General features: G+C 30.8%; 1 pseudogene; it reads right to left on the bottom strand.

The window, feature by feature from the left end:
- Window positions 1–3,209: 3,209 nt before the first annotated feature.
- Window positions 3,210–7,851, bottom strand: LOC108986677 (annotated as a pseudogene).
- Between the last annotated feature and the right edge of the window lie 7,698 nt (window positions 7,852–15,549).

The following is a 15,549-nucleotide window of genomic DNA, read 5'->3' as shown; positions in this document are numbered from 1 at the left end:
GATCTATTCCATATAATTTCTCATCTGAATTAAATATTTTATGTGTTGTGTATTAAGATAAAATATGATGTATCAAGATATTAATTAAATACACCTATCTTCGTTCACTAAATTTTGATATAAATGATTATGTGACATTCTATATATATATATATATATATTTTATGATGATGTGCCTTTGGTATAGACACAAAAGCCAAAACCGTGAACCGTTCGTAATTTTTTTAGTATTTTTTAAGGTTATTTGACTCGTAGATTCCCTTTGCGGTCGGAGACCTGACAAGAATCCAGATGGTATGATTACCACTTTCTGATAAAGACGACGCACGTGTGGTAGCCATTGCTTCTGTGGTAGCCATTGCTTCCCTCATTAACACGTGGACAAAGTAAGACAATTACCAATATATTTACTAATACATATACGATAAGGAAAATGATTTATCTACAACACATTTTATAACACATTGTATAAGAATATGTTAAATAAGAAGTATTATTGTAAAATCATCTTATTTTTATAAGATAATTTTATAATAATGCCCCTCATTTAACACATTATTGTATAATATATTGTAAAATGTGTTGTAGGTGTATCACTACTCATACGATAAAGTCGTCGCAGGTGTGGTACCCACTGCTTCCCTCGTAAGTGATAGAAAAGTCTTATGATTACGACTGATCACAACGCGTAATTTTTTCTCGAGAGTCGCGCATAGTCAGTACAAGTTGGCACTTTTACTTTTTGATTTTTTATTATTTTACTTTTCATATTTTTTTAATATATTTAAATATTTTTAAAAAAATATCCATATATTCTTAAAATCACTTATTTAATTCTTTCAAGCGAGCAAATGAAGCGGTACAGTAGAGAGGCAAAGTAGTTCTTTCATTTTTTTAAATTTTTACACAAAACAAAATAAGAAATTTATCTATTTTAAATCTCAAAATAAAAATAATATTAAAAAAATATTTTATAATAATATTTTATTTAACTTTCAACTTTTATTTCGATTCATCTCATTTTATCTGTAAAATCAAACGAGGCCTAAGAAATTATTTAAGAGTATTCCTAAATACGGTCTTAAAGTTTGTAAATTCTGCACACTCCCATTGAAAAAACGTAGAGTCTAATATTAAAAAAATAATTTTTTATGCGGATCCTACAATTTTGCACATTTCTTAAAAATAAATACATAAAATTTATGCAAACTAAGGTCTCGTTTGGATACATAAACGTTTCATCTCATATCACAAAATATAATAAATAATTTTATTTTTCAAATATTAAAATATTAATAATATTAAAAAATAATATTTTATTCAATTTTTATCTAAAAATATCTTATCTCATCTTACTATCTAAATAATTCTAAAACTATAAATATGATTTCTCATTGAGAAAGTCTATCTATAACCGGGCAGGGAAACCATTGGGAAACCGCGTCCACGTAGTAAAATAGAAACGACGATGTACCATCCTTCTTCTCCTCCTTTTTTCTCATTTTAGAATCATGACTGCCAACCTCATAATTCTCACTCTTTTTGGATAAACCCCAAAATGATTGAAAGTTTTCGCAAAGAATTGTGTGATTTTGAGAAGAATGATCATTACTTTACCACTACCAACCGATCCATCAAAAGTAAACAACAAGTTTCTTCTAGGTTAGGAGCAAATTCGTAGACCTAAAATTGCAACTTTTCTTTCAGACCTAGACCAAACGCGATACTTAATTTGAAAGCGGAGAATAGGAGTTCTGAAATCTGACTTTCTTAATCGCAGACCCAACATTTCAGACCTATCCTCTGCTTTTATACGTCTATTTCTACTCTTTTTTTGTAGTGCTTATCGGTTTTCGTTTCCATTTTTGGACTTTTTGAGCTTCAGTTCCTTCCGCTTTTCTTTTTTTTGGGATTCTTAAATTTCATTTTTCATGCTTTTATTTATTTTCAGTTGCTTTCTTTTCGGCCCCGTGTGTGAAGTTTAATGCCATTAGATCTGTCTGGTGCCTTTCTCGTCTACACAAACTATCTGATTGTCAAGAAAACTCAAGTAAAGGAAAAGTAATAATACTTGATAGTGATCGTTGTGTTGCAATGAAGTTTGATGGTGGAACCATGCTTTTATCTAGTAAAGGTGTTTGTTAACTTCAATGTGAAACAAAAATAATTTTGAGATTCGATTTTCATTGTTTTCTTTCTTCTATTTCCCCTCTCTTTCTCGACAATCACTCGGGACAAGTATTAGATAGTTGGGAGTGAAGTATAAATTAAAGGGGATGAATCTGAGTTGGGAGTGGAGTATAAGGCTGCATTTAGATGTTGAACTGAATTGAGATGATAAAATATTGTTAGAATATGATTATTATTTTAAAATTTAAAAAATTTAAATTATTTATTATATTTTATGTTAAAATTTTAAAAAATTATAATAAAAAATTAAAATAAATTGCGATAAGTTTAGTGTCTAAAATAAATAAATCAAATTTTATGGACAACCATATGAGTTTCTTTGAGACAAGACGCGATACTTAAGGTACGTTTGGACAGTGAGAATACTTGAGAAGTGTTGAGAATGTTTGTGAATAATTATGAATAGAGATTGAAATGAGTTTGTGAGTCCCATTGAGAGTATTTTGAGTTGTTTGGATGTGTGAAGTATGTTGAGTTGTTGACTTTTAAATAGGTAGTTGAAAAAAATATGGGTCTCATAAATATTATAGTGATTTTATTTTTAGCAATAAATATTATAGTGATTTTTTAATATTAATAAATATTGTAGTGATTTTATTTTATTTTTATATATAATAATGATAAATATAATAATGATTTTATTTTTAATTTATAAATAATAGTGATAAATATTATAGTAATTTTATTTTTTATTTATATATAATAGTGATAAATATTATAATGATTTTATTTTTATTTATATATTATAGTGATTTTATTTTTTTATTTATATATAATAGTGATTTTATTTTTTATTTATATATAATAGTGATAAATAGTGATTTTATATTTATATATTATAGTGATTTTATATTTTATTTATATATAATAGTGATAAATAGTGATTTTATATTTATATATTATAGTGATTTTATTTTTTATTTATATATTCATCCCATCTAACTACTTAATTGGCACCAATTTTCTGGGTCTTGACAAGATCAGTTGCTAAAGAAATAACAATTGGAAAGAGATGGCATTTACATCAAAGTAGATATACAATATAATGAAATCATGAACTGTGAGGGCACCAAGTGCATAAGACAAGAATGAAGCCCCTATTATCTCTCAAATACATAACCACAGAACAAGACATCCATAGTTCTACATATTGTAGTGTGCCTCTATATAGTGAGCCAGACCAGAAACAGGATGGAAGACAAACCTGCAGGTGTATAGACCATTTCAGCTCAGGTTACGCCGGTTAACATGGATTGATCTTTATCTTTTCTTGAGACCGCAGTCTTCACATTACGAAATTGGAAGGATCAAACTGAAGGGACTTCACTTGATAGATGACTTCAGAAAAGGATTAGATGGGCGATGAGATTGTACTTGATTTTCCACTAATTTATTCGCCTCCTTGTTTGATGACTTTACAAATGGATTAGATGACCGATTTGGTTGTATTCCAGACATTTCCCCAAACTTCTTTACCTCCTCATAGCTCTTTACATCCTCTATCTCCTTTTCCTTTTCAATGTCATCCAACACTGGAATTTGGTTTTGTTCCGTTTTCTGTATTCCAACTCTAGCAACCTCCTGTGATTTGGCCTTCTTGGTAAACAGAGGAGCAGTCAATTTTGGTGATGACAAGGGACTTTCCGTTGTTTTGATTTTTTCAGCAGAAGTTAAGGTCTTGTTGACTGCAACATGAGCCACTGAGTTTTGGAGAGGTTTTTGCTTCGTCCGTTTAGCTTCATTAAGCAACCTTTCCTGTTATACGCAGAGAAGATGAAAACGTTCAACTTCTTGACCAATAAAGAGCAGCGCACCCTGCAGAAAAAGGCATACCTCCAATACACTATTGAACTGTTCAGCCAAGTTAGGAAGCTTCAGTGCAGTAACAAGCTTGATTGCACCCTTCACAGATTTTTCCATTGTTAAAAGTTTCACAAGTTCAGTAGCCCTCACAAGCTTATCACCTGATATAACCACCGCAAGTAAGCAAGGCAATGATATTTATTTTTATTTGTCAGAATCTAAATTATAGAAAGGGGAAAAAGATGAATCCTCTTTTTATGTTACCACAAATCGTAAATACTCACCATTGCAGCAGGATGCAATAAGCCTCAAGATGCATCTATCTTGAGCTACTTCCATACTAAAAGCCTCATCATCAAGTGAAGTAGTGTCCAAACCAGCACCAGCCATTTCTTCCATTCTCTTTTGAATCTGCAAGGTATATACATCTAAAAGTTTCAGCAGCTGGACAGCAGTTGTAAAAATATAAAGCACGTAGTTCTTTCTCAAAAACCAGACATTAACATAAAATGAGGATTACAACTAGAAAAACAACAGATGGGTGAGACAATAATATGAAAATAAGCTGAGAAAAATAAGGGGAAGAAAGGTCAAACCTGTAAGAGATGCATGTTGTTCAGTATAAACTCATTTTCAAGGGCTTCTGCTCCAAGGTCCGAGGATGCAAGAGGAAACGAAAGATTTAGTAGAGTGAGAACTGGCTTGGGCATCACCTGAAGAGAGGGAGAAAGTCAAGAAATAGTTGACAAAAGATGAAGCAGAATGAGAAGTCATGAGCTATTCAACCCAACCACCCAATAATTTTCGTCCGACTTTTCTTTACTCGCACTGCATAGCAAATCATTACTAAATAAGGTAAAGGGCTAGGAGGTAATTACGGAAAAAATTTTAACCCGCAGAAAAAATTTCTTTTTCTTAGAAGAATCTTTAACCTGAAGAGTGGGAGCCAACTGCCACCATATTGGTTAGTAAAAACTCTCAGCACGCCCTACAGATTATAAAATCAAGATCTAAAATTAAGAAAAGCAGTCTTCAGCATCAAAAAGTCACATGACTTGAGAAAAGAATTGAGATTAGACCTTAGAATCATTAGAGCTTAAAAGGCTTTCTTCACTAAACCCAAACCATGTTAGATGTGAACCAAGAGTTAGTGGCAGACGTCCCCTGAGAGGCTGGGTTCCGTTAGATATGTTGAATGGAGAATGATTTACCCACAACATTTTGTAGAACACGTTATACAACAATGTGTTAAATGAGGGATATTTTTGTAAAACATATTATAAAAGTAACATAATTTTACAAAAATACTCCTCATTTAACACATTGTTCATCAAGAGATCACAAGTTCCGATCAACAATGCCGACAGTCTGACACAGTCTTCACCAGGCAGACAGTAACTATTCTGTCCACAAATTTACACTCTAGTTTGTTTTTACAAATTCTCTCAACTCATCTCACCTAATCATTACAATTTTTCTAAATTTTTACACAAAATAAAATAAACAATTCAACTTTTTCAAATCTTACAACAAAAATAATATTAAAAAAATATATTCTAATAATATTTTATTCAATTTTTTAACTTTAATCTCAACCTATTTTATTTCATCTCATCTCAACTGCAAAAACAAACGAGGATGACTTCAGGACTTTTGGTTGTGGCCTTTGTAAATGTTATTGTCCTAAGTTGTATAAAGACGAGTCAAGATTGAGCCTTGGACTAATCAGTACCCTCAAAACAGAGTATGGTAGATTGAAACAAGACCTGATCATTTGAGGGAAGACAGTCAGAAGCATGAGTGACAACTGCAAGTTCATCCTTGAAGCCTGCTGCAGTTACCACTGGCCCATCAAGTGAACGAATATGTTTCTGCAATGAATCGAATGAATCAAAACATTTGTACACAGAAAGAGCTCGTTATTATTATCATTTCACAAAAGTCTAAATACAGGACTGATACATTAGAACTTATGCGAAATCATATTTTCAGGATCCACAGAACCCATTAATTGAACGGGAACTTGCCCATTCGTTTTTCAGTTGAATGAACCCAAAAATGCATAATTTTGAATTTTCCACCTGAAACGGAACACTCCTATTTCCTACAGGCAATCTTTCTATTATTGCTTTTTACAATGCAACTGTTCGGCTATTGTTTTACTTTCTAGAATTGCAAAACCGAAAAATGTATCCATGAAGTTTTCCATGCATGATAAGAGTTCTTTAACAGAAAGAAACCCACAAATATCTGAAGAACTACTTTACGTTTTACAAATGTATCACTAGAAGATAAATTAGATGAATAACGAAAGAATACATATTTCTCTATCTCCATTACTCATTCAAGTTAGGCTACCCAGGCAGTAACAAGTGCAACGACCTTCACTTCTTCCCCTTCTAATCGCATAGACCACTTGGTTGGCAATACACATACAAAGTCAGAACACTGAAAACTTCACATTCATTGTGGAGTCTGGACAGACAGTAATAGCATAGGCCATGTGCATTTCTTAACTAACACAAATTTTAGCATGAACATGCTCAAAAGGTAAATAATCATACCTCACTGTTATTTGCCAAGGTAGTAAATGGGCGATACATAAGAGTACTCATGTTCTTCTCACCCTTGCAAGAGTTTGCAAAAAGCACTTGCATTCTCATTTAATGCAGCCACCGTAAAGCCAAAATGATCTGTCATTGACGGAACTCTTGGGCCTTTACCAGTAGCATGAAAGTCTATCTGTATCGAAATCACTGAACTATGAGTCCAAAACTCAGTCACTCCAGGCTACATACAAGCTCTGAATAAAAAGTGAGTGCGAAAAAAGAACAAGTATGGAAAGACTAGAAACTGAGACTAACTAACCAAAGGCATGGATTACCTCTATATGGGAGTATCCATCATGTTCAATAGTGGTTATACTTCCAGCCATATTATAGCACAAAAAGCGCATTTTTCCAGGCTGCGCTGGAGTAGCACCCTCATTAAGGTTCTCGTGCAATCAATCGGACTAAATAAAACAAGCTAAATGAAGCTTTAAGATTATTATACTTGGCTGAGGCCTCCAAGATTTAAACTAACAAGAATTCAGTAAGTTAAACTGAAAAAAAAAAAATAGTAGGAATTCACAATTGATATTAGTATCTTACCAAAGACTTCTAAAATTGTTTATTGATCTTATCAACTATTTTTGAAAACCATCCAGTTACGGAATCTAAATAAAGAAATAACCACAATAAACAGAGGAATAAAGAAACAGAATTCGAATTAGACCTAATTTTTCCCTAAACCCAAAATCAAACCTAGTTTCCAAATCATCCAATTCTAAGAAACATAGTCAATATTTAGAAATATAAGTTTTTTCTGTCCAAAGTCCCAAAATGAAAAAAAAAAAAAAACCAACATGTCGTAAATCAGGTCTATATTGCACAAACTCCAGACGCGGCACAAAAAGGGAGACAACACCAATAGGATACCTGGAAACTTGTACAGCTTGACGGTGTGATCCACGGATCCAGAAGCGAGGCAGGTGGAGTTGGGGCTAAACGCGAGGGCGGTGACGCCATCACGGTGGTGGCGGAGAATCTTGGGAGCAGTTGAGGGAAGAAGAGGGTCGTGGATGGAGATGGAGGGATCGGAAGAGGAGGCCGTGACGAGGTGAAGGGCCTGCTGGTCCAACAGGACGGAGCAGAATTAGCCGCGGCCATTGTTTGCGGTCACCTTGTGGGCCTCCCTGAGCTTCACTGACCGAGCTTTCATGGCGACTCTGGGGATATGTTTGGCTTGGGTTGGTGGAATTTTGTGGTTTCATTTTCTTCGGAACAGGGTTTTGACGTTTGAGGGGCTGTAGATTTGGCGGGTAAATTGAATGAGTACTGCAGAACGATATATTATATTGAGCAATCCGACTCCGGATCCGACTGTACTCCGGCTCTGCTTTAGCTCCGCTTCTCGGAGTCGGAGTTTTTTTTCTATTGGAAATCGGAATCAGAGTCATTGAAGAACCGACTCCGACTCTGCTCCAATCCGCCTCCGACTTGGCCCTCCGACTCTGCCTCTAATTTTATACATATTTTATAAAAATATATATATTTTTCTATATATTAATCATTTAAATTTTATACAACTATATCTTATATAGTTAGTTAAAGTCAATAATATACTAGTTAAATAATATATTTATACTATAATATATAGACTAAATTGACTAATAAATAATAATAGTTTAGTATATGACCATATGTAAATATCATACTCTTACAAATTTACAATATTACTACCATGTTACATGTAAGTTGTAACACTAAATTACTAATGTATAAGTATAATAGCATGTAATACTAATGTATATATAATATACTATAAACACTAAGATGCATAATAACATCAACATGTAATACTAATGGATAAACACTAATCTATAAATTTAGAATAACATATAATACTAATGTATAATAACTAAAGTATTATTCATATAAATTTTATATAATAATATCTTGTATTAATTATATTTTTTTACTTAATAAATTCTCAACATATTCCTTTTGATAAATATATTAGTAATACTAATATACATTAGTATATTAATTAGATTTATGGTCTAGTACTAATACTATTAGTAATCCACTTTAAGTCTATATATAAATTACTATATAATTCACTATAGTATTAATTACTAATACTATATTACTATATGATACTATTAGCTATAGTGATATACTAGTATTAGTATACTAATACTATCAGTGATATAGTTAGTATAGTGATTTATACTAATAGTATTGTATAGTTGTACTAAATTAAAATCACTATAGCAAATACTAATATATAGTTATGCTAATCACTATAACTAATAATAATACTAATATAGACTATAATTATAACTTATAGTATTATACTATACTAAATCACTATAACTTATATTATATATAGTATTAATATCACTATTAGAATAATATATAGTATTAATAATAACTAATACTAATATAACTATTAGTATAACTAATATCACTACTAGTATAACTAATACTAATACTAATATACTAATTCTATCAATGTATTACTAATATTTATATATATTAACATATATATCAAGTATAAGAGATTAGAGATTTAATATATATATAATATTAAATCACTAACATACTAATAGTATGATACTATAGTATTAGTAATTATACTATAAGATATAGTAATAGACTAATAGTACAATATAGTAATACTATATTATATATAAAATAGCAATACTATTTTTTGAATCTTCATTTCATATATGGTGCCTTCTTTTTTAATATTCATATATAATAATATATATCATATATTTTTATGAATCTTCATATATATATAATATAATTAAAAATAGATTCATAGTAATTATAATAGTATATTATAGTTACTATACGGTGTCTATTTTTTTTAATCTTCATTTCGTATACGGTGCCTTTGTTTACTGTAGTGATTAGTTGGATATGGATATGGAATCATGGATGATGAGAGTACATGTAAAAATAAGACTTTCTTTTTATTTTTAATTTTTGAATGTATGTTATTATGTTACTTGTTTTATTTAGTTGTATTTTTTATTATAATCAAAAGTTTAATAAGTTTGGATTGTAATTTTGAGAAAATTGAAATTTGAAAGTCCACAATTTTTTTTTTTAAAAAAAATGGGTCAAATATGAAGTTAAAAAAAATTTAAAAAAATTAAAAAAAATTAAAAAAAATCCGACTCCACTCCGACAAGTCGGAGGTTGGGCCCTCCAACTTCGAAACGGTCAGTACTCAGCCCTAATATTATTAGAAGATAAATGCAATTGTGCGTCCTCATTTTGTTTCATCATTTTGACTGTCAATATATTTATTTTTTTAATAATTAAGTAAGTAATTATTAATATTTTATTTTTTTAAAATCTTTCAATATGTTTAAAAATACTTGAAATAAAAAGTAAAAAAATATATATATAAATTATACCTGCCGGCACAAATAGTACGTATGCATAGTTGGCAGAATACCACCACTCTTATTAGAAATTTACAAGGGTGCCATTGCTTTGAATGCTTTAGTCTTAGGTTTTTTGTTTTTATAATCAATACATTAACCCCGACTAAACATATGTTGCCTATCTCCGATTATTTTAATTGATATGTAAGTAGTAATATTTTGTAAATCCTATTGAGTAGTGTTTGAAGGTAAATAGATTGAGATATATGTTTAAATATATAAATAAGTTGAGATGAATTTAATATTTTTATAGAAATTTAAAAAAGTAGTAGGTCTCATCAATAATTGATTTGAGATTAATTAAGTTGATTTTAACAACTAAACATACATTCTGTATAGCATAATTTGATTGGTAAAATTTAAATTTTAAAATTTATATTCTAAATCAAATTATGACACATAACTTATGTGTGGTGTAAATATTTTTAAATAGAATAATTTATTGCATTCAATACCGCGCATATAATTAAAAGAAAATTAACAGCTACTGGAGCTAAAAACATAAGTCTGAATCTATGTTTCTTAGTTTAATCGAGGAAATGACCACCAAAAGATAGTTTTTTTCGTTAATGTAAGACCACGAAGGGTTTGCAATACTAAAATTGAGACTTGTAATGGATAATATTGCACTTTGATGGAGTCAAGTTTTTTAGAATAATGCTAGAGATACAGTCATAGATTGTGAAAGCGTCGTACACTTTTTTTGAAAAAAAAAAGAGTTTTATTATTAAAAATTAATTTTTTTATCTGAATCTTATATTTATTCACTTTTTTTAAAATGAGTATGTAGTGCTTACACACTTTATGATTGTAAATATAATTTCTCAATTTTTTATTTGGCTTCATCTCTAACATCGTTTGAATAGTGATAAGAGATAAGGTGAGGTGAGATGATTTTTTTTTTTTTTTTTATGCAAACAGACTTCATTTCATTCAATGAATCGAAATTACATACATGACTTATCAGTACAGGAAAAATCCAAACTATAAGCCAAACTACTCATTTGCTTTGGGGCACCTCCACACACAAATTCTTTTGTGGCAGATATTGTCTTAATTTCTATAAAACTATCTCCTAACAAAGAGAGCATTCTGTAAAAATAGAACTAAACGACCCATCTTCTAAATAAAAGAAACACTGGCCCCCTCCGTCCTCCTAAGGAGGAGGTGTAATGGCTACTTCTTTTCTTTATTAATAACTAAAAATAAAAACTACAAATAGAAAACACATTAAAAAAATACAAAAAAACACATAAAAAATTGCAAGAGGCCGCCACCCCCTTCTACTTTCTTTATTCTTTTATTTTCTTCTTCTTCTTCTCCTTCCTATGCTTATTCGATACCGTCGCCCCCCCTCTGCCACTCTCTCCCTAGCCCGCCCAGCACGAGCAACGACACGAGCCCGAACGACGTGCCTACCGCAAGCATCGGCTTCCCGAGCCCAAATGGTACAAGCACCCAACTCGCACGGACACTTGTCTCCACTGCACATAAGACCCTCCAACGCTCGAGCACCACCGTAATGACCACCGGCCATAACATCGCCCGCTCCTCTCGACCAGCTCTTGTCCCAGGTTGCGTCCATTCCAGGCGGCTCGACAACTCACTCAGGACAAAAGGAAAAAAAAAAAATTTAGAGGTTTATTTTGAAAGTGAAGAACACAAACTTGAAGAGCTCGAGCAGTTGGCCTGAAACCATAAGGCTTCAAACTTACCTTTCTGCGCCGCAACCCCTCTTCTCTCTTCTCTCATACTTTTTTCTTTTTTCTTTTCTTCTTTCTTCTACCTTTTGCTCTACCCATGACCCCCTCCCTTTTGATTTTTCTTCGTCCAGTGATATGATTTTAGATAAGTTGAATAAAATATTATTTTTTAATATTATTGTTTTGGGATTTAAAAAAGTTAAATTATTTATTATATTTTACATAAAATTTGAAAAAGTTGTAATGATGAGATGAGATGGGTTGAGAGTATTTTTGTATTCAAACGGTACCAGAATTTGAACTTTTTTCTCTTTTTTTTTTTTTTTTTGTTGTTGTTGTTGTTTGTTTGTTTTGTTTTTTTGGGCAGCCAACTATGGGCTTAACCTTTCAACAATAATCCAAGCTGAGAAAAAGGCCAAACCTATGGGCAAAAAGATGGTATTGTTATTTAAACAAGGGTAATGATATATGCAAGTTTCAAATGTACAAGGTTTGTGCAGACATTTTATAAAACAAAGTAGACTCCATTATGAAAAAATATAAAAAAATATTTTTTTCTTGGTGCGATTCACTTTTTCATAAAATATTTATACAAAATTTATGCATTTGAAATTTGTTCCTCTCTTTGAACAATATACTGAAGCAAAGAGGTCTTGAAATAGACGGGGTAATGGGCCTTTTGAAAATAGTAGGGCTAAAATTAGATCAAATTGGGTTGTAATGTGCCACCTATGGGCCAGAACTAAGCCTTTGAAAACAATAGGCCCAAAATAGATGGGTACGGAAACCGAAAGCTTGCAGTCACGCTTGTTGAGTCTAAAGGAATCCATGACTATGAAGATTATTTTCCACTTCCAAATTTCAAGAAAGGAAGCTTGTTGACGATGCTTGGTTGATGTCAGGTAGAAGAAAACACACACACACATATACTTTATATATATATAACATAATAAAGTTGGCTTCCAAGCATAGGAGAGGAGCAAGCAGGAAGAACACACCGCAGATGCAGAAATCCGTCAAAGAGATAGATTTGGGCTTGTTACATCATTTTGGGTAATTTGGTTCCCATTTTTCAAAAGCCATTCACTTGGAAGATTTAGACACACACAGTTTAGGTGATGGTTAGAGATATGACCAAGAGGGTATGGTTTTGGAGGTTATTTTGACAAGAAAAATGATTTGTACAAGCCTCAATTAGACAAGTTTCATACAAGTCCTTGTAAAAAAATAGACCCCACCTTAAAAAGTGTAAAAAAAATTATTATTTATTAGTGGAACCCATTGTTTTACAAAAGGCTTGTATGATGTTTGTCTATTTAGGACTTGTATTTAACATTACTCTTTTGACAAAACGATGAAAAGAATGTTGTGCTGTGGATGGTGATGATGGATTATTGTCCAATTCAAGAGGATTAGGTTGATGTGTTCTCACATCAGTTATCACATGCGTTGCCGTGCTTCTTCTCATTTCTCACGAACTCACTTTTTCCTAATTTTTGTATTGAGATTTTAAAGTTTTTATTAATTAACACCATAATTTTTAGTTTGTATGATATTCAGATATTGATACATTAATTCTTTTTTTTTTTAAATGCTAATATAATTGATACATGAATTCTAAAAAGGAAATGAATTGTAGAGTATTAGAGTATATTATTTTTGAAAAAAATAGATAAACACATAAAAAAAAATATTTTTTAATGGTAGATCATGTTAAATATTTTAACATGAAATAATAAATATTAAGATTTTCGATTTTTTTATGATCAATTAGAAAACTTATCTCTTTTCATTGTAGTTCGATATAGAATCTAACGTGACTATGATGATCATCCTAACAACTTTATTTTTTAGTGTCTCCCAATAGCGAAATGTATAATTATATTATAGGTGAGAACTCTTAATCATTTCAGTACTTAAATAGACTTCTAGCAATCATGAAATTATCCCACTATAACTCATTCATTAAGTGAAATACTTTGAATTAGTATAAACCCATAGAGATATGGGCGTGTAGGACATTAAATTTTAATAAAATTTTTATTCACTTCTTTTAAAGATAGTGCGAGATATGGGCGTGTAGGACATTAAATTTTAATAAAATTTTTATTCACTTTTTTTAAAGATAGTGCGCAAATCCTGTACATTTTAAGATATGTTTTTTTTTTTTTTTTGAAGATATGTTAATCTCTAAATAAAATACTAACAAAAGAATTACCTTGTGGTATGTATTAGCTTTCAATTAGCTGACAATTACTTTCAACCTTTTTAGGAGTGATAAACCAGAAATGATATTTACAATTGTGGAGTACATAAGTTCCGTGTAAATTTGTTTAAAAAAGATAATAAATACATGATCCATAGAAAAAAATTAATTTTTTAATAATAGGTGCCACTCTTTTTCAAAGTGATTGCTTAATACTTACATACTCTACGATTATATGTGACATTACTCTATTATGTATATTTTAACTTTTAAATATTTATATAATTAATATTAAATCTTAGCAAACTTGTAATTAAAGCTAGTTTGGATATTGAAAATTTTTCATTTCATCTCATTTTATTTTAATAATTTTTTTAAAATTATTATATAAAATATAATAAATAATTTAATTTTTTTAAATTTTAAAAAAATATTTTATTTAATTTTATACTTTTATCTAAAATCAATCTCTCCACCTAGATCTCGTTATCTTTTAATTTTTTTTAATTTTTGAGATTTTTGGGTACACCGTACATCTTCTAATTTTTATTATTGTTTTATGTGCATGTATGGGAGACAGAGCGCGCAGAAAGAGTTTCTCTCTAAACCCTGACAAATATCCCTACATATGTTCCAACTTCCCCCTACGCAATTACCACTAAGCCCCTGCGAACTTAGAAAATGCCAACGATGCTCAATTATTCGCAATCGAAGCCGTCGCCGTAAGCGTGGGTGTTACTGTGCAAGTGTGAACAAGGGAGATCAGCCGTCCACGTTGACGGAGGAGAGGGACGGAGAGTTATTGTCCACAAAATAGGGTTGTCGGCTACAATAACGTTATCCGGTGTGTAAATTACAGTTAGATCTACCACGCGCCACGTGGCTGACTCAAGCACTCATTCCTGACAATTTCGGGTTCTGGTAAACTATGGTTGTTTTACTTTTCTGTATCATTAAATCTGACCATGCTAACCTGTAAGTACTGGCAGTGATGAATTGTTAAATAATTGAATAATGTGAGATCAATTCTAATGTTAATAATTAAATAATTGATCATTATCGGCCAACAGAGAAATAAAACCTAGAATCTGTGTCGACATGCACACGTTAGAATGACCTCATTATAATTCGGGAAAAACTAAATTCTTTCAAAATAATATTATGCAAATTTCTTATTAACTATAGTTAATTTTAACGAAATGATTAAAATTAATTATAAATAATCTTTTAATTATAATAAACTAATCATAAAATTCTGTCTCTTATAATGGCGGCCATCGAGATTAAACATAATAAAGGAAATGGTTAAGAATCAAGGATGTTTGACTATAAGGCAAATTAATTAAAGGAGCATATATATTGATACCGTCATGATACGAACTCAACATGCATGCATGCATGCATGGGGACAATAATTCTGGATATATATATATATATATATATATTTATATAAAAGATATGATATGAAAGGGACGATGATATTCAACGACAACCAGTAGAAAGAAAAACTTTCAAAGTTTTTCATTCATGACAATGACCCAAACAACGTGAATTATGACGCGTAATACTACTGTCTAATTAAAGAAAAAAAACCCACAAAAATATAGACGTAGACTACTGTCTAATTGCTTTTATATGTAATT

The sequence above is a fragment of the Juglans regia genome, chromosome 15, assembly GCF_001411555.2.
Source record: "Juglans regia cultivar Chandler chromosome 15, Walnut 2.0, whole genome shotgun sequence".
Classification (NCBI taxonomy): domain Eukaryota; kingdom Viridiplantae; phylum Streptophyta; class Magnoliopsida; order Fagales; family Juglandaceae; genus Juglans; species Juglans regia.
Note: the sequence above shows the minus strand (reverse complement) of the source record. Positions and strands in the feature narration are given on the sequence as shown.